Source organism: Ursus maritimus, unplaced genomic scaffold (genome assembly GCF_017311325.1).
Source record: "Ursus maritimus isolate PB19 unplaced genomic scaffold, ASM1731132v1 scaffold_7, whole genome shotgun sequence".
Classification (NCBI taxonomy): domain Eukaryota; kingdom Metazoa; phylum Chordata; class Mammalia; order Carnivora; family Ursidae; genus Ursus; species Ursus maritimus.
Window position 1 is genome coordinate 38,432,558 of NW_024426885.1, and position 21,770 is coordinate 38,454,327.

At 37.5% G+C, this 21,770-nt stretch overlaps 1 pseudogene; it reads left to right on the plus strand.

Annotated features, from left to right (window-relative positions):
- The first annotated feature begins 12,176 nt into the window (after positions 1–12,176).
- On the plus strand, positions 12,177–12,836 carry LOC121101174 (annotated as a pseudogene).
- The last annotated feature ends 8,934 nt before the right edge of the window (positions 12,837–21,770 follow it).

A 21,770-nucleotide genomic window follows, 5' to 3' on the forward strand; every position in this document is an offset into this window, starting at 1 on the left:
CAGCTTAGTTACATATGTATGCAGCAACCCCATGCTGGAGAGAAACAGAATTGTTCTCAGTCTTAGAGAACCAAATCCTAAGTAATGGTAATAACCACAGTATCCCACAGCTGACCAATACCCTAGTTCCAAGTTATTTATTCTTCCTGTTCCAACTCCTCAGATGCATAATGATACTTATGATCGGTTCATCTCCTAAAACTGTTACCACAGAATGCTTGTATGTCAGTGGAAGGAAGCCCTTATTTCATATTTCTATAATATCTTCCAAAGATTCAAGTTCTGGAATTGTTATTTTTGGGTTTATCTACTTTATACAAGAAGAATACAAACAAATTAAACATATATCCTGGTTGAGTGGTGTTGTCAACTGTTAAGGTGGATCTTCTGATTGATAACTCATTTTAAACCCAACATTTCTTGTTATCTCAATCTCTAAACTTTGAGTACTTTTTCACCTTTCCAACCGCAATGTTTCTATTATTATTCAGAAGAAACACCTCAAAAAAGATTAAGACAATTTTTATTTTGTTTGTCTTAACCCAAAAACCCTGAAGTAGATAATCTCAAATACATTTTTTATGAAACATGTGCTATTGGCCATGATTAGATCCTATTTGGCCTTTGAGGTCCTATTACAAAAGTTCAGATTTCATCTGATTGACAAGAAAGAAGTATCGAACATGCCTAAAAAATCACAGATGATTCACAATACACATTGTATTAAAAGGAGTTTAGAAAACCAAGATCAGAGTAGGAAAGTGGGTACACACACTGTTACAGGAATTAAAGAAAGAGAATTATAGCTAAGGGAAGTGCAGGGGAATGGAATACAAAGGGACCAGATAGACTCTGAATCATTTGTATTGGACAAGACTATGCTGCCTTCAACTAACTGTCAGGCAATTTCCAAAAACACACAAGTCACCTTCTCCATTAAATAAAGGCGGAGATTGAGCCAGATAATCTCTAGGGTCCACTTGAAAATAATTATGGACATAGCAACAAGGATACTTCAGGAACATGGAAATAATGTTCCACGCTTTGAGAGTTGAATTATGGAAGAGTGTATTAAAGTGGTTGAGGTTCCATAATGTGTAGGAATAAATGATGGAATCAGGGTCAAATTAATAGTGACTGTGAGCCTTCCCCAACATTTTAGTCATGATTGCAAATAATTTATTATACTTAATTAATTAAATGCATTTATATTACTTTTGAGATACAGAATATAATTGAAGAGTGATTTGAGAAATAGCTACAAAAATGAAGACCAGAAATCCAAAACTGAGTCTATAATTCCAGGCTGATGGTTACCAGCCATAGATGGTACCGAGAAGGATAAACCCTAATGTGTAGAGATTAATGCTATGATATTCTTGGGATATTAAATATTTTATTGAGACAAATCCCCTAAATTAATTTATGTTGACGATACTTCCAATTAAGCAATTTCAAACCACTTTCTATTGGAGTATAAGATTGATACATAAAAAGTTGTAGATATTTAATGTATGTAAGTTGATGTGTTTGGAGATAAGTATGTTCCCCTTGAAACCATCATCACTTCAATACTAGGAACTCGTCTATCACCTCCAAAAACTTCTTCCGGTCCCTTTGTTGTTAACCTTTATCCTTATATACAAGTAAGATAATTATAATTTAAGATCTAGCATCTTAGCAAATTTTAAGTAGGTAATAGCATTATTGATCATAGGCCCCACGTTATACAGATCTCCAGAACTTATTTACTACGTATAACTGAGACTTGATCAATACCTCCTTATTTCCTACTCCCTCCAGCCCCGACAACCACCATTCTATGCTCTGCTTCATGTATTTGTTTAGATTCCACATATAAGAGATCATAAGCAGTGTTTGTCTGTTTCAGGTCTATTTTACTTAGAATAATGTTCACCAGGTATATCCGTGTTCTTACAAGTGACAGGATTCTTTTAAAGTTTAAATGAGACTCCACAATGTACATATACCACATTTTCTTTATCCATTCTTTTTACATGGACTTTGTGGCCATTTCCCTCTTAGCTATTGTGAATAATGCTACAGTGAACATGGGAGTACAGATATTCCTTGAGATCCATATTCAAATTCCTTTGGATATATACCCAGAGGAGGGATTGCTAGATCAAATGGTAATTTTATTTTGAATGTTTCTGGGAACATTATATTGTTTACCAGAGTGGCTACAGGTACTAATTTACCTTTTCATCAATAATGTACAAGCGTTCCTTTTTCTCTACATCCTCACCAACAAATTCTTATCCTTTGTTTTTGTTGGGTGTTTTTTGTTTCTGTTTTTGCTTTTGTTGTTTGTTTTTTGGTAATACTCCATCCAAAGAAGCATGAAATGATACCTCATTGCTACTTACTTGTACTTTTTTCTTTAATGATGTTTGCATGTCTATTAATATTGATGGTGAGCATCTTTTCATGTACCTGTTGGCCCTTTGTATATCTTTGGAAAAATGTCCATCTGGTTTCTCTCTGCCCATTTTTTTCCACTTTCTAAGTTTTTATTTATTTTTCATAGTTAGTTAATATACAGTGTAATATTAGTTTCAGGTGTACAATTTAGTGATTCAACACTCACATACAACACCCAGAGTCACAAGTGCCCTCCTTAATCCCTCAGCATCACCTATTTCACCTATCCCCAGCCACCTCCCTCTGCAACCATTAGATTGTTCTCTATAGTTAAAATCTGTTTTGGGGGTACCTGGGTGGCTCAGTCATTAAGGGTCTGCCTTTGGCTCAGGGTCATGATCCCAGGGTCCTGGATTGAGCTCCTCGCGATCGGGCTCCTGCTTGGCAGTGAGGCCTACTTCTCTCTCACTACCTTGCTTACAGTTCCCTCTTGCTGTCTCTCTCTGTCAAATAAATAAATAAAATCTTTAAAAATATGTTTCTTGGTTTGTCTCTTTCTCTCTTCCTCCCCAGTTCCTTGCTTCTTAAATTCCACATACGAGTGAAATCACATGGTATTTGTATTCTGACTTATTTCACTAGTATAATACTTCTTAGCTCCACCCACATCTTCAAATGGCAAGATTCCATTCTTTTGATGGCTGAGTAATATTCCATTTAGGGTGGATGATATGCATCACATCCTTTTTTTACCCATCATCAACAATACAGGGGCATTAGCTCTTTCCATATAATTTGGGTATTGAGGATAATGCAGCAAATACTGTGTGTATGTATCCCTTTGAATCTGTGCTTTGTATCTATTGAGTGTATCTAGTACTGTACAAAGGATCATAGGGTAGTTTTATTTTTATTTATTTATTTATTTATTATTTATTTATTTATTTATTTAAAGACTTTATTTATTTATTTGATAGAGAGACAGCCAAAGTAAGAGAGGGAAACACAAGCAGGAGTAGGAGGACAGTTGGCTCCTGTGTGGAGGAGTTTGATGGGGCTCGATCCCAGACCCTGGATCATGCCCTGAGCTAGGCGCAGACGCTAACGACTGAGCCACCCAGGCAGCCCGGAAATTTATTTTCTGCCTCAGCTTAGAAGTCCAAGACAAGGTGTCTGCAGGTTGGCTTCTGATGAGATTTTTCTTCTCATGGGTTTTGCAGATTTCCACCTTCCTGCTGTGTCTCAAATACTCTTTCTTTTGTGTGCATGCACACTCCTGCATCCTTCTTCTTTCTTATCGTGGATCCCACTTTATTGAGTAGGGTCCCACCATTATGATTCTATTTACTTAATCACCTATAAGGTTTCAATAATTAACTCTCAAATAATATTGAGGTTGGGGATTCAAATTATGTGACTGGGGGAAACACCGCTCAATCCATAAAACTTTCTTTTCTTTGGTTTTAGGAAATACATACTGAAGTATTTCTGAGCAATGGGACTTCAGCGTCAAGCTATACAGGTTAGAAAATATCACAAGAGAGAATATTAAGATAAATATGTTTTATTAATAAGCATATTAATAAAAATGAAACTGTTTCAGAATCTGGATTTGAACTCTGAAATTTCTTGGTAAGTTAAGCTTTCAAATCCTTCAAAGGTTTCAGTTTTTTCAAAATAAAAAGTAAGAAATATGGGTACATGTGTTTATTCTCCATCCATTAGTTCCACCAAAAGTGATCCAGGCTATACCAGATGCAAAATTAATGTAGACTTAAGTGATAAATGGCAAATCAAATTATCATAATTTTAGATTCCAAGGAGGAAGGAACATCATGCCTTCATATCCAGGTCATGAACTGCAGAAGCTCCAGCAAGAACACTTACTATTTTACCCCAACGGACAAAGAGAAATTATAAATTGAAGAAAATATATTTATTCATTGAATTCTTCCCAGAGTTACTTTTCTACTACAAATGAATTTTGGCTTTCTAGAAGCTCAGTCACAACAATAGATGTGCTATGTTCTTTCTATATCTTTTTCTCAAATAAATGCCCAGTGTTTCCTCACCATAGTTTAGAAGTCTCGAATCATATATTCTCCAAATCCCATTTCTGTAATTCATCAAAATTATCTTGATGGTCTTTGGTGCTTCACTTCTATAAAAATTAGAACCAGCTCATTAATTTCACAAAATATTCTGCTGTGATTTTATTCACAATTGCATCTATATTTATTGACAGATTAGTCAAATTGTCCTTTCTGCATGTAATGTCCTTATCAGTCTACTAGAAGTATGCTGAGACTTCTTTATGGTTCAGCATACGATCACTTGATTAATGTTCATGGAACTGAGAATAATATCACTCTATGGTCGCTGAGATAGATAGTTTAAAATCTCCTATTCATGATTGATTTAATTTTAGCTTTGTCATCCGTTGAGTCATATATTTTGAAGTTCAATTTAGACTGTTAGTGTCTTCCTATTATTATTATATTTATTATTTATTTTTATTCAATTATTATAATAATTTATTATAATGTAGTTTTAATTATTATAATATACTTTTAAGGTATATGTTTGTATGTATACAAATGTTTACATCTTACTTTCAGAGACAGTCTGTCTTAATGTCTACTTGGTCAAATACACAACTACCTCTACCAGTTTTTTGAGTGTGTATGGCATATATTTCATTCTATTTATTCATCCTTTTACTTACAACCTCTCTATAGCTCTTATACATCAACTATTTCTGAGTGAGCAGCATATAGCATTAGTAGGTTTATTATTTTTTAATCTGAGCTACTCTTTCTTTTAAAATTGATATCCACTATTTTCACACTTATTATATTTTTGGGTTAATCCTGACGGCCTTACTATCTGTTTTCTACATCTATTTTTTCCTTTATTCTCCTTTGTTCAAATTATTTGTGCACTTTCAAATAGAATTTTATTAAATCATAATGTACATATTTTAAAGTTCTAAAACATAACTAGATATTTTTCAAATTAAACACATTCAAGAAACTAGTGTCCATTAGGGTAATCACTATACTGCTTGAAAATCACAAAGATTACTTTTGCAGTGTGTTTTGAGTATTTTTGATCAGTAGAAGCAAATGTTATGGATCTGTTTCTGGTTTTTTTTTTCGCTCAAACATATTGGCTTGTGTTTACTAATGTTGTTTCCTGAACGTGAAGTTTTGTTCAGTATTTGTTGAATATACTACCATTTCTTTTTATTCACTTTGAAGGACGCTTATATTTTTAAGAGTTTGGGGCTTATAATTAGTGCTACAAAATACATTTTAATGGATATAGTACTTCTAAGATGTATATCTCTAGAATATATATACATGTGTGCATATGTATGTATATACATAACATTTTTACTAAATCTGTTATATCAGTGTCTGGGTATTCCCAGCCAGTTGAACATAGGGGGGGCTTGGCTTCAGCTCAGGTCATGATCTCAGAGTTGTGGGATCAATCTTTATTTTGTCTTCTTGGGAGATCTCCCTCTGCCCCTCCCACAATTCACTCATTCTTCACTCTAAAATAAGTAAATGAATCATTAAAATTCTTTTTCTTCTTGTATTATATATACAGTGTGTGTGTGTAGTCACACACAATACATAAATAGAAATTGCTGGGATCATGCACAACAAATATGTAAATATGCTAAACTTCAATAGATTTCCACCCGAACTTCAGCCTCAGTGAATAGAGTTCAGGTAACTTAATGACACTTGGCAATCAGCTTCAATTCTGCATTTAGCTTTTCCGGTTTGTGTGACATTATACTGTACCATGGGTTTTTTTAATTTATATTTCTCTTACTATTAAAATAACCTGAACATTTATATTATAACATTGAACACATTTGTATGGTCTTTAGAAAGAACTCTGCTGTTTGTTTTCCCCCAGATTTCTTTTATTTGCATTTGTCTTTCCTAATGATTTGTGTGGTGATTTTTCAGATTAAAATAGCTTCTCCCACACTGTGGCTTCCGCTTTCATTTTAATGCCCCAATAAACAAAAAGAACTTAATATCATTATTTTTTTATGGTGAATTCTATTGTCTTGGTCAAGGCATTTTTTGCCTTCCCATGTTTACATTAAGATATTCTGCCAAGGTTTTCTTTAGATAGATTATAGACAATTTACATTTATTTATTTATTTATGTATTATATTTTTATTGTTATAATAATATTTTCTTATTGTGTTCTTGATAAGGTCACCATACAGTACATCCAGTTTTTGATGCAATGTTCCATGATTCATTATGTCATGATAACGCCCAGTCCCATGAAATATTTGGCCCTCCTTGAATACCTATATCACCAGGCTATCCCAATCTCCACCCTCCTCCTCTGAAGCCCTCAGTTTGTTTCCAGAGTCCAAGGGGCCTCATGGTTCATTCCTCCTTTTACCCCACCTTTTCTTCTTCCCCTTCCTTCTCCTACCCATTTTCCTATTTATGTTCCAGAAATGAGGAAACCATATGATAATTGTCTTTCTCTGCTTGACTTATTTCACTTCAGCATAATCTCCTCCAGTCTCATCCATGTTGCTGCAAATGCTGTGTAATCTTCTTTCTGATGGCTGAGCAATAGTCCACTGTATATATGGACAACATCTTCTTAATCCAGTCATCTGTTGAAGGGCATCTCAGCTCCTTCCACAATTCTATTATTGTGGACAATGCTGGTATGAACATTGGGGTGCATAGGTCTTTCTCTCTTCACTAGCCGCCTGTATCTTTGGGGTAAATACCCTGTAGTGGAATTGCTGGATCATAGGGTAGCCTAATTTTTAACTTTTGAGGGACCTCCACACTGTTTTCCAAAGTGGCTATACCAACTTGCATTCCCACCAACAGTGTAAGAGGATCCCCTTTCTCCAAGCACATCCTCTCCAACATTTGTTGTTTACCGCCTGTCACCCCTGCAAATTCTAAGTGGTGTAAGGTGGTATCTCAAGGTGGTTTTTATTTGAATTTCCTGATGCCTGGGCACGATTTTGTGCATTTTTCATGTGTCTGTTAGCCATTTGTATGTTCATTGGAAGTGTCTATTCATATCTTCTGCCCATTTTTGATTTGATCATTTGTTTCTCAGTGCAATAGTGCTTGAGAAGTTCTTTTGTAGATATTGGATACCAGTCTTTATCTGTAGTGTCATTTGCAAATATCTTCTCCCATTCCGTGGGCTGCTTCTTCGTTTTTTTTTTGACTGCTCTTGGCTGTGAAGAAGCTTTTTTTATCTTGATAAAGTCCCACAAGTTCATTTTTTTTTTTGTTTCTTACCTTGAGATGTGTGATGAAAATGTTGCTGTGGCTGATGTCAAAGAGGTTGCTGCCTGTGTTCTCCTCTGTGATTTTGATGGATTCTGTCTCACATCACAGGTCTTTTATCCATTTACATTTAGATCCAAGTCTCACCTTCTGCATTTCTTTCTTTTTTTCCTTCACTTTTAACATTTTTTTTTTTGGTATGCTAAAGAGTAAGGGTCAAGTTGGGTATTTTCTCCATTTGGAATACCTACTCTCTTCGAAGCAGCACCATCTACTTATTGAAGGACTATCACTTCCTACTGCATTGACTGTCATCTTTGTCATAAATCTGCTGATGTATTTTATTCCTGCGAAACAGAGAAACACAAATACTGCAAGGATCTCTTGTATATGTGAAACCTAAAAACATCTAACTCAGAGCCAGTGAAATGGTGGTTGTCAGGGGCTGAGTGGTGGGGGAAACGGGGAGATGTTGGTCAAATAAACGGCACAGACTTCTCAGTTATGAAATAAGTAAGTTCTTGAGCATCTAAGACAGCACTGTGACTATAGTTAATGTAATACTGTAATGCACATATGAAAATTGCTCTGGAGTAGAACTTTTAATGTTCTTACCATAACAACAATAAAATGGTAAATATGGGGAAGTAAAGGAGGTGTTAGTTAACCTTGGGTATTGTGGTAACATTTCAGAATATATGGGTGTATCAAATCAATACTTTGTACACCTTAAACTTACACAAGGTTATATGTCACTTGTGTGCCACAATAAATGTGGGAAAAAGAGAATATTCTGCTTATAATGTTTTTTGGAAATTACATCAACTCTTTCCACACCTTTGAAAGAATACACAAGAATTGCATTGTTGCTCCTTTAAACAAAGCACCGAGATGTACCACAAGAAAGTGTCACAGCCACTATGGATCCTGTGTCACTGAGAAACAGAGCGACAGAAATTAAGGGCATAGACAAACCATTTAATAGAAGGCCCCAAAGTTGCATACATGAAGAATGTGTCTTGCGGTCAAAGGAGAGCAGGAAAGAGGATCCAAACACCCAGAAGGACTTCAGCATCTTCCCAAAAGCCCGATGAAAGTCAGGTGTAAGTCAGCCTTTTCACCATAAAATCAATTTGCTAGAACAACAGTGCTCTGGCCAAAACACATACATCACATGTAGAAAATTAAACTAGACTTTGGTTTCAAATCAGTAGCAATTATTCAACTTGGGATTTTAGAAACCCTTGTTTGGGAAATCTTCATATAATTTCCTTGAAAATCTTGGTAGAGAACAGGTGTAGACGCTTCTGGGAGTCAGCATCATCACAGGCATTTTAATGGAGGATACTAGAAGGTTGCACAGCATCTCCTATCCTCACCAGTGACCAGTTACCTGCTCCTAGGACACTAGTCGGCCTTCCTACTTTCTGCACCTGTCTTTTCAGACCGCTATGAAGATGTGCTAGAGGCCTGCCTCTAAGTTCACTGCCTGGGTCCATTCTGCTTGTTGACTATATACAGTCTGGTGGGAAAATATCACAGAGCCTCAGACTGTATGTAAGCAGCCTCATTGGCAGATGCAGTAAACAAGGATGCCCACACGGAAGTTGCGGATAGATGGAGGAGCACAGTGCAATAAAAGGTGCTCCTCAAGCAGGGGAACCCATGGATGGAGCAGCAGAGGGACCCTTGTCTCAGTAACTCCTAGGGATAAACAATAGAAGAAGCTGTCTATTCTTTGTTAAATAGTATAGGAGGTACAGCAATGTTACATGTGACGGGCTATTACCCTGGGATTGCAGAGCCAGGACTTTCATCAGAACCCTAAGTAGTCTGTGAGTCCAGCTAGCCCAGATTGGAGGTAATGAAACATGGTTGTTTTATTTTTTTATAATTTTTATTTTGTTATATTAGTCACCACACAGTACATTCCCAGTTTTGATGCAATGTTCCATGATTCATTATTTGCATATAAACTCCAGTGCACCATGAAATATGGTTGTTTTAATCTGTCCGATCCTTTCAGGCTTTTAGTAGTGGTCATACGCTACATAGCCTTGTTGTGCTATGAAACATTCTGGGCTATGGAAACAGGGCTTTGTCAGAAGAACACTGGCAGCATGAGATGCACATTCACCCCAATCTGGAACAACAGACTGTGGCAGTAAGCTTCTTCTCCTCTCCTTTCCTTAGCCACAGCGTTTTGATTTCTTGAAGACAATAGCTGCTTGAGGAGGAAGCCCTGCTCTTCATGAGGTGACTTGTGTCTGCCTGGGCCTCAGGGTTCCCAGGGCTTGCTGGATTTATTGGGTCAACAGGTCAGGAGACGCCTCCTTCAAGCTGTCCACCAGGGGTAAGCAGTTTGGTTTCATGAGCAGCCCTTCAGATGACTGGGCCCACAGTGGGTTAGTGAGAATGACACATCCAACACTGTGAGTCTTTAACTCAGTATTGAGGTGCTAGAGCCAAAATTCATCGTGAGAGAAGATGCTGGATGAAAGGACTGAAGAGAGATGTTCACTGAGCTTTGATAGTAAGACTGAGATAGAGAGCCAAGTGTCCAGCACATCCACCTATATTGCTAATCCTATGACCTACTGTCACTCCCACCTCTCCATCACAACCCAGCATGAACCCTGGGTGGGGGTGGTAAATCCTGTATTTCTACTTTATGTACGTTGTTGAGCAAACATAATGTCTCTGGTCTCCTGTATTTCTATAACATGCTTGTTCTGAAAGTAGATCCTCTCTAAGCCTGGTGTCATTCCGTTGCAACAATAACTCATCAGTGACTCTAACTAAGGATGGAAACTATTAAGTAAAGCACTTTTTTCACTTCAGGTGTAGAGATCAAAACAATACATTTGTTTCTTTAAAATATTTTAACACCATATCTAAATCAGTAAGGGCTATATCATCTGGCGGATCTAGTCAAGAACCAGCTGTATGACCCAAGCTCTCTGGAACTCCTTAAGCCTCAGTTTCCGCTTCTGGAGAAGAACGGCTCATGGTTGGTTTTATTAACAAAAATTTATTAAATTTATTAAATATTAATATTAAATATTATTATACTTTTATATTATATATAAATTATATATAAATTATATAATATAATATAAATATATTTATATATAATATAAAATATAATAAAAATATAAAATATAAAAAAATAAAAATATAATATATGTCTGTTTATATTTATTTATATTTTTTATATATACTATATAAATTTAATATATATAATATATATAATATATAATATATATTAATTTAATATATATAATCTTAATCATATATAATATAAATAATATTAATTATATATTTACATATGGAAGTATAAATATATTTATATATATTTTCTCTATATGTATTTATATATTTATAATATATTATATATTATATTTATAATTCTATATATATAAATATATATAAATATATAATCATATATAAATATATAAATATATATATAAATATAAATATATATAAAATATATAAATATATTATATATATAAATATTTATATAATATATAAATATCTATATTTATATTCACAAATTATTTATATATATAAATTATTTATAAATATATACATTTATTAAATATTATTATTAATAAAAATACTGACATTTAGTGACCAGCATAGTACTCAAGCATATGTCCTCAACATAATAGATCGATGATAACTTGACCATAGAATGTAAACAAATCTTTAAAATGATATTCAAAGGGGATATTTCGCAATATTTACTGTTGGTATATGATTTATGAATTGATAGTATGCATAAATTTTGTATGATTTGAAAATAATGTTTTCCTGCCTAGTATTGTTGCTTTATTTAAGGATTATAATAATGACCATTATTACATTACAATTAGACTTTGAGGCACACATATAGATTACGTTGGCATCATATGGCAAGTGAGTTAAAGATACTTTATCTTAAGTAATTTCCACAAGAACATGAACAGGTAGATCCTATCTTTTATATTCTACACAGGGTGAAAGTGAAGTTCAAAGCAAAGGTTAACGCTTTTGTGGTAAAGATGACCCATCTCTCAAGAGTTAGAACTCAGTATTGAATCAGTATTGAACTAGTCTTGAACTCAGGTTCTTCTTTTTTTTTTTAAGAAGATTTTTCATTATTTATTTGACAGAGAGACAGCCAGCGAGAGAGGGAACACAAGCAGGGGAGTGGGAGAGGAAGAAGAGTTCTCAGTAGAGGAACCTGATGTGGGACTCCGATCCCGAATGCCAGGATCACGCCGCCCTGGAGTCAAGGTAGACGGCTAACGACTGCGCTACCTTAGGCGCCTATGAACTCAGGTTCTTCTGATTCAAGAATCAACTGCCTAAACAAATCAGCTCTCAGCTCAGCCAACGCCTTGGATAGGCAAACAATCATATGCTCCTCAAACTGTTTGTGTTCCTGGATGTCTTATTGGTAGGTTAAGACCAGCCGGGATGTCACAGAGAGATGCCCAAGGGAAATGGGGAATGGGACACCTGTCCAAAAAATTCATCTTGGAGGTTTCCTGCCAGCCAGCATCTGGGAAACGCCCTCCTGGCACCCTGGCGTACCTGGCATCCATTGCAGGCAATGCTGTCATAGTCACCATCACCTGTGCTGACTCCGGCTCCACACACCTATGTACTTTTTCCTCAGCATTTTCTCCTTCTTGAGTGTTGCTTTCACAAGTACTGTTATTCCTAAGTTGCTGATCATCTTTCTCTTAGGCAGGCAACCATTTCCTTTCCCGCCTGTTTCATACAAGCATTTTGTTACTGTATTTCTCTGGCGTAGGAGTTTCTTCCTCATAGCAGTGATGTCTCTGATCGCATGTGGCCATTTGCAAGCCTCTGCATTACCCAACCATCACAGTAGAGCTCGAAGACTTGCTTCCTCCCTGGTCACTGCCTGCTTCTACATTGCCCTTCACTTCCTCATCACTGGTCCACTAGTGAAGATTTCCAGTTATCCTTCTGTGGACCTCATGTCATCCCCCACTTTTTCTTGATGCCAGCCCTGATTCATCTCTCCTGTTCTGACTCCAGGTCTGCTGAAATGTTGGCTCTGTCGTCGCCATTATCCTTTGACATCCCTTATCATAACCTCTATTGCCTACAGTAACATAGTATTGAAGAAATAAAGACTCCATATCAGCCAAGGAGAAAAAGAAAGCTTTCTTCCACCTGTTTAGATCTCAAATTCTTTCATAGTTCTCTGATGTATATAGTAGGCCTTTATATATGTGAAACCAAAGCAGACGAACAGGCTGACTCCAGTAGGGGGCTGCCCTTGTGGATCACAGCAGTAATTTACACTGCTCAACCCTGTCATCTACACTTCATGAACAAGCAGGTCCACCGGGCTCTGAGGGGAGACAGTCGTGCAGAATGAAAATATTAAGATAAAAAAATCACATGGGGTCTGTGGGAGTGGAAGACTTCAGAGAACCAGGTGTTTTCATTCTGCCAACAATACGAGAATTAGTGCATTTTTCTCGGTATATCTCACTTGAACACCTGCATATCCCTAGAAAATGGAAATCTGTTTTTCAAAAATCCTTTCCGAATTTTATTCTTCCCTCCATGATATAAGCCATGTAGTTTGAAATTTCCAAAATTTTGTAGATTTACATCTTTTTTTTGTTTCACTCTCCCTTTCTAGCCATAAACATGGAACAACAAAATTAATAATGATTTACCATGTATACTGTCATATATAATTAAAATTATAGAATGTTGTATATTATGTTGTGGTTAGGTACCAATTCTTGGGTCCATTCCTTCCATACTCAGCTCAGAAAGTAGTGGTCCTAGTACCCTTCGCCTTTGAATATATATGGTTTATAATTGTGTATGCTCTGAAATGCCACTCTTGGCCCTTAGCTTAGCTGCTACATGTGTGTGCATCAATCTCATGCTGTAGGGAAACAGAATTCTTCTAAGGCTTAGACCGTTTTCATGAGAGGGAATGGCCATAGCATCCCTTTATTGACCAGCCTCATTTCCTAAATTATTATTATTATTTTTTATTTAAAGTGGGCAATCTAAATGAATTTTTTTGTATAATTAGAGGTAGAGTATGATTGAAGAATGAGCTTTCTGACAAATATAAAAATGAAGACCGAAATCCAAAAAACGGAGTCTATAAATCCAGGAATGGTCACGCTTTTAGCCATGTATATGGTCCTCTAGTAAAGGACAAAACCCTAATGTGAAGATTATAATGTAATAGATTGTGGTCCTATAAAACATTTTATTGAGACAAATTTCCTAAGCTAATTCTATTTATGATACTTCCAATCATATACAAATTAAACCACTTCATTGGAGGCATGATTGCCATACAAAAGCTGTGGTTATTTAATGCTTTACAACTTGATGTGTCTCGAGATAAGTACACAGCCTTAAACCATCATCACTATCAATGCCATTAACCTCTCTCTATCACCTCCAAAAATTTCTTCCCGGCCCCTTGTTGTTGATTTTTTTGGCTCTTTCACAGATACTAGGTAAAAGCATTTAATCTAAGATAGGTCCACGCTTAGCAAAATCTTAAGTAAGCAATAAAATATTGTTAATCACAGGCCCTATTTATACAGAACTCCAGAACTTATTTATTATGTCACTGAAACTCCTGATCAATACCTACCTATTCTCCTCCCTTGGGTCCTGACAACCATTCTACACTCTGCTTCCATGTATTTGTTTAGACTCCACATACAAGTGAGATCATGCAGGGTTTCAGGCCTATTTTACTTAGAATAGCAGTCCTTACAGGTATATCCATGTTGTTACAAGTGGCAAGTTTTCTTTATAAAGGCTGAATGATATTGCAGATACCTGTGCATGTGCCACACTTTATTAATCCATTCTTCTATACATGGACTTTAGTTATTTCCACATCATAGCGATTCTGGAAAACTGCTGCAGTGAACATAGCTAGATGTTCTTTGAGATCCATATGTCACCTTGGATATATACACAGAGGTGGGATTGCTGGATCAAATGGTATCTTGTTTTGAAATGCTTCAGGAAAGACTATACTGTTTTACCAGAGTGGCTAGGCACCAAGTTATATTTTTATCAGTAATGTACAAGGCTCTTTTTCAAATATCCCTTCCTAACACTTCTTATCCTTTGTGGGACTTTTGGTAATACCCCATCTAAACAAGTGTGTGAGAGATATCTCATGGTGATTGTACTTGTATTTTTCCTTAGTGATGTTTGCATTTCTCGTGAGCATCTTTGCTGCACTCTGTTAGCCATTTGTGTGTCCTATTTGGAAAACAGTGTCTATTCAGTTTTTCTCCATTTTTAAATAGTTTCTTTTTGGTCTCTTTATATGTTTGAGACTTCACTCGCAGACGATTTTTGAAGACACAAGAAATTTTCCATTTGGCAAAAATGAAGAGCATTTCAAGATGGTCAACCAGCATTTCAGAAGCAGGCAACTATAAAATGACTTTGATAGTTTTAGTGATGGTGAAATGGAAAAGAAATAGAACAAGATGAGCTGAAGGCAAAGGCAGAGTCTAAATTATCATGATGTCAAATACCATGTATAGGTAGAGTTCTCAGTAGCTGAATGGAAATAGACTCTCACAGGAACTAAAACAGGAAGATATTTAAAAGTAGACATTTAGCTTATCTGAGGGCAATGGGGGGATCTATTCGCGGTTTAAATGCTGGTAAGCTAGGTCAGATTTATATTAGTATGAATAGCCACTATGGCTTCAATGGGGATGTGAGTGGCTTTCAGATTAACTGGAGTTCACATTTTTATTAAATGTTTTGCCACAAACACACAGTGTTCTCCAGCCTTCGACCTTGATACCATTTTCTTTGGAAGTTCACACAAACCACCACTTCTAGAAGAACGATAATAGCCCTGCTTTTCTTCTACCTTCCAGCCATCACACTATGCCTTTCATTACTGGGATTCACCTGGAACCAAGTTGAAGTGATTCTCTAAAATGTAGTTCCCGAAAATAGCTGGGCTGTGATCTAGATGGTGGATAGAGCAGGGTGGAAACAACTGCTGCCACTTCTTCCTCCCAAACTGGCCAAACAGAAAATGGAAAACAAAACTATACAGGGTGCTTCAAGATAATACTGGATCCTTAAACACCATTAAGTATTGAGGTAAACAATCAATAAAGAAAAACTTTTTATAAATTAAAAGTATAATAGCTGAAAGAAGAGGAATCAGGATTGTTGACAAGTAAATGGAGAAGTTTCCAGAAAGTAAAATACAGGACGGAAAAGAGGTAGGAAAAATGAGGTAAATTAATTTGTCCAGTATATCCAAATTCTGCCCATGAGGAATTTTGGCATAGAGAACAGAGGAAAAGAGGGGAATAAATTATTACATAAACAATCAAGACACCTCCAAATTGGTTGTCTGAACAGCTTACAACTTAAAAAGGCTGGTATCTAGACATGACATTATACAATTTAAAACAATTCAAACATAAAGAAATCTTAAATCCTTTCCAGATCAAAAAATAAATAAACATACTCCTCTTCGCAAAAGACCACAGAATTCATTTAATAACTTCGTCACAACTTTTGATATTAGAAGAAAGTAGGTTGGATGCTTTTTAGGCTTTGGGTGAACAATTTTCAGTGCAGAATCTTCTGGATCATTCATTAATGACAAAATGTTAAAATAAATTATAAACATTAAATGAATGGCTAGAGGCATAAAATTGGCTTGGTGGCACCATCTGCTACTAATTCTTGAGACAATTTTTCCCATGAAATAAGCAATGATATCTATCCTCAAAAAAGGAAAAACTGCACCTTTATTTCCTCATCTGTAAATAAGATTAAGATTGAGTAAATTAGGGAAAGCCTCCAAGATGCATGAGGAGTTAGGAACTTTCTAGTTCATTCATTCCATGAATCTGCCAGTTGGGAGTTCGTCAAACCATTCTGACACCTATGAACACAACCGAGAATGAAGAAAAGAGTAGCAGAACTCGCGAACAGAAAGCTGACTACTTTCTGCAAGGAGAGAAAGACGACAGAGGAGTAGGGGGACCCTTTTTCGGTTGGTCCCGAGTCGAGCTGGATATGTACTGTAGACCATCCTGAAAACTATGGATCAGCCTGAGACGAGGAAGATACATCTGATCTCTATAAACAAACATCTCCAGCGATGAAATTGAGGTACGAAGCGAGGAGCTGTTAATCTGCGCACAGATATCGGGAAGATAAATGGAAGGGGGAGGGAGCCGCTCGGCTCGGGGCACCGGGAGCGGTAGCTTCCTGCACTGGGGAGCTGGCCAGATCATCCACTTGTACTGGAGGAGAAGACGGTGACCAAGAGCCTGGGAATGAAGGTGGCACCAGACTGAAATCCGGAGCTCAGGAGCGCACACTCAACTAGACTGATACCTGGGAGCTTGGGAGCAGGCGCTCAACTAGACTGGATAACCTGAAATGGGAGCGCCGGAGCGCTATTAAACTGACTGAGACTGGGAGCTCAGAGCGTGCTCGGGAACCAGGGGCGGCTGGTGGTGTTATAAGCACAGAGGACAGAGACGTGCCAGCCTCTGAAGTGAGGATTGAGAGCAGCGTGGGCACATCCCGGGATGCTGCAGGGTTTTTTAGCAGCACTGACAGAAACAGAGTTAAAGTGGCCAAGAGAGCTCAGTGAGAGTGGATTGCACTTTCTGTTCTGAGACAGAGGCTGGGATTCCGCCACTGCTGCTCTGACTCTTAGAAGAGTCACAGAAAACTGCCAGGGAAAGCCGCCAGAGAACAAAAGCCTGAAATACTGGCTCACATTGAGCCCATCCCATCTCCCCTCACAGGGGAGCAAAGTACTTACCCCAAACAGGTTGCCTGAAAATCACGCGAGGCCCTCCTCCAGAAGGCAGGCTGAAATCAAGAAGCCCACATCCTTAAGGTCCCTATGTTAAGTGCACACCGTGGCCTGGGTCCTGGTCAGTACTTTAGGGCTCTGGGCAACACTGCAACCTCTCCTCATCAGAATGACAAGAGGAGAAATCCCCCTGGTGAAAAGAAAAGATAATATGTCTGTGGCCTCTGGCATGTAGAACTGATGGATATGGATATTATAGCCAAATTATCAGAAATGGAGTTCAGAGTAACAATGGTCATGATGATGTGTAGGCTTGAAAATTATTAATGAAAATATTAACGAGAATACAGAATCTCTAAGGGCAGAAATGAGAGCGAATCTGGCAGAAATTAAAAATACGAGGAGAATCAAATGCAGCCCAAAACTCAGGACGTCTTAGAGCAAAGCCAGTAATGAGGCAGAAGAATGAATTAGTGAATTGAAGGATGGGATGGTAGAGCAGAGAAAGTTAAAACAGAAACGTGGCTCAAAAATCCAATCTCAAGAATGTAGATTACGGGAGATTACTGACTCAATAAACGCTCCAATGTCAGAATCATCGACATCCCCAAGGGGTGGAGAAAGAGAGGTCTAGAAGAGATATTTGAACAAATTGTAGCTGAGAACTTCCCTACCCGGCAAAGGAAACAAGCATTCAGCGTCCAAGAGGCAGAGATGACCTCTCCCAAAGTCAATGAGAGCAGACCTACACCACGTCACATAGTGCACTTTGCAAATATTAGATCCCAGGATAACAGTATTGAAAGCAGCTGTGTGGGAATGAAAATCCTATGTACAGAGGTAAAATATTTCCCCTCAGAATAATGTCAGACCTGTGTCTACAGAGACTGGCAGGCTAGAAGGGTTGGCAGGGTAGCTGCTAGAGAAGAACATGCAGCCAAGGATCCTTTATCCAGCAAGTCTGTCATTCAGAATTGATGGAGAGATAAGGACCTTCCAGGATCAGCAGAAACTGAATGAATTTGTAAATCACCAAACCAGCCCTACATGAGATATTAAGGGTTCTATAAAAGTAAAAAGTCCCCAGTGTAGATACAGAACAGAAATTTACAATCTATAGAAACAAGACTTTACAGGCAACAAAGGACATCACAAAATCGTATCTCTCAATAATCACTGCCACGTGAAGGCCTAAATGCTCCCATAAAACAATACAGGTTGCAGATTGGATTAAAAGACATGACCCATGTGGACATAGTTGTCTACAAGAGACTCATTTTGAACCTAAAGATACATTCAGACTGAGTGAAGGGATGGAAACAATTTTTCATGCCAATGACCTCAAAAAGAAAGCTGGGGTGTGGCAGTCTCCTACATCGTATTGATTAGATTTTAAATTAAAGGCTGTTGATAGAGACAGAAGGACACTCATATTATTCTTAAAGGAGTGGGATCCAACAAGTGGATATGACAATTATAAATATCTATGCCCCCAACAGGGGAGCAGCTAGATAAACAAAGCCAACTCTCTTAACTGGGGAATAAATAGATAGATAAAAATACATTAATAGGGACCCAACACTCACTCTCAGCAAGGGTTAGACAGGATCACCTACAGAAAATCAACAAAGGAACAAGAGCTTTGAATTGCTATACTGATCAGATGGACCACATAGATGAAGAAGAGAACACCACCCCAGAACAACAGGAATACTCATTCTTTCTCGACGCACATGAACTGTCTCCAGAATAGACCATATACTGGGTCACAAAACAAGCTCTCAACTAATACCAAAAGATTAGATTATTTTCTGCAGATATTCTCAGACCACAAAACAGTTTTTGAAAGTGGAACTCAATCACAAAGAAAAATTTGGAAGAAACTCAAACACCTGGAAATCCAAGAACCATCCTGCTCAGGAATGATTGGGCAACCAGGAAATTAAAAATCAGTTTAAACAATTTTTGAGACGTCACGAGAATGAAAACACATCAGTCCAAAACCTATGGACACTGCAAGGCAGTCCTAAGGGGAAAATACATAGCCATCAAAGCCTCACCCGTTAAAGAATAGAAAATCTAAAATGGGAAGTGAGACTACTTCATGAAGTTGAGCTGGAACAGAAGAACAGGCCTAACCTACACGAAGACAGGTAATCAAGATTAGAGCAGAGATCAATGAAATAGAAACCAGGTTACAGTACACAGACCCAACAGAACCTCAGAAGCTAGTTCTTTTGCAAGAATAAATAAGATCGGGATAGTTACCGAAGGTAAACTTATTCAAAAGAATAGAAAGGGACAAATTAATAAATTAAAATGAGAGGGAGAGATCATGACCAACACCAGTGAAATAGGAAGGATCATTAGAAACTTTATCAACAACTTTATGCCAATAAATTAAACAACCTGGAAGAAATGATGCCTTCCAGAGCCTATAAACTATCAAGACTGAAACAGGAAGAAACTGATTATTTAAACAGACCAATTAATTATGAATAGAGATTGAAGCAGTGATCAAAACCTTCCCAAAAACAAGGTTCAGGCTGATGGATTCCCTGGGGGAATACTATCAATCATTCAAAGCACATTAATAATACCTATTCTCTTGAAGCTGTTTCAAAAATAGGAAACAGAAGGAAAACTACCAAACTCATTCTATGAGGCCAGTATTACCTTTGATCCCCAAACCAGGCAAAGACCCCATCAAAAAGGAGACCATGCAGACCCGATATCCCTGAGAATATGGACGCCAAAAATTCTCAACAAGATCCTAGCTAATAGGATCCAACAGTACATTAAAAGCGATTATCCATCACAACCCAGTGGGATTCATCCCCGATGCAAGGGTAATCAATCTCAAGAAGTTGATCAGTGCGATAGATCATATCAACAAGAAAAGAGTCAAGAACCAGCATGATCCTCCCAATTGATGCAGAAAAAGCATTTTGACAAAATACAGCATCCTTTCCTGACTAAAACCCTTCAGACTGTAGGATAGAGGGTACATTCTCACTCTCATAAAACCATCTATGAAAGCCAGAGCACTATTACCTTCAATGTTATCCCGACGACAAAATACCGGATGACATTTTTTCGAGGAACTGGAACAACAACCTAAATTTGTATGGAAGCAGAAAAGGCCCCGACCGCCAAGGAACTGTTGAAAAGGAAAACTAAGCTGGGGCATCACAATGCCGGATTTCCAAGCGTACTACAAAGCTGTGATCACCAAGACAGAATGGTACTGGCACAAACAGACACATAGACCAATGAAACAGAATAGAGAACGCAGAATGGACCTCGGCTCCTGGGTAACTAATCTTACAAAGCAGGAAAAACATCCACTGGAAAAAGACAATCTCTTCAATAAATGGTGCTGGGAAAATTGGACAGCTACATGCAAAGAATGAAACTTGACCACTTCCTCACACCATACACAAAGATAAACTTCAAATGGAGAAAAGACTCCATGTAAGACAGGAATCCATCAAAATCCTAGAGGAGAACATAGGCTGCAACCTCCACGATATCGGGCCAAAGCAACCTTTTCATGACATCTCCAAAGAGAAACAAAAGATAAATGAACATGTGGGACATCATCAAGATAAAAAGCTTGCACAGCCAAAGGAAACAATCAAAAACTAAGAGGCAGCTCACTGAATGGAGAAGATATTTGCAAATGATGCTGCCAGATAAAAGACTGGTATCCAAGATCTGGCTAAAGAATCAAACTCAATACATGAGAAATAAATAAGCAAATCATAAACAAGAAGATATGAACAGACACTTTCCAACTAATATAAACACAAATGGCCAACAGACACATGAAAATGTTCAAAATCATTAGCCATCAGGAAATTAAATCAAAACCACACTAAGATACCACCTTACGCCAGTTAGAATGGCAAAAATCAACAAGGATAAACAGTGGTAATTGCTGGAGAGGATGTGGAGAAAGGGGATCCCTTCCTACATTGTTGGTGGGAATGCAGGTTGGTGCAGCCACCTGGAAAACAGTGTGGAGGTCCTTTAAAAGTTAAAATTGAGCTACCTTGGCGACTCCAGCGGTATTGCACTACTGGGTATTTACCCCAAAGAGATACAGACGAGTGAAGAGAAGGTCAGATGCACCCCAGTGTTCATAGCAGCAATGCCCATTTGACAAGCAATCGTGAAGGAGCCGAGATGCCCTTCAACAGAGATGACTGGATTAAGAAGCTGTGGTCCATATATACAATGGAAT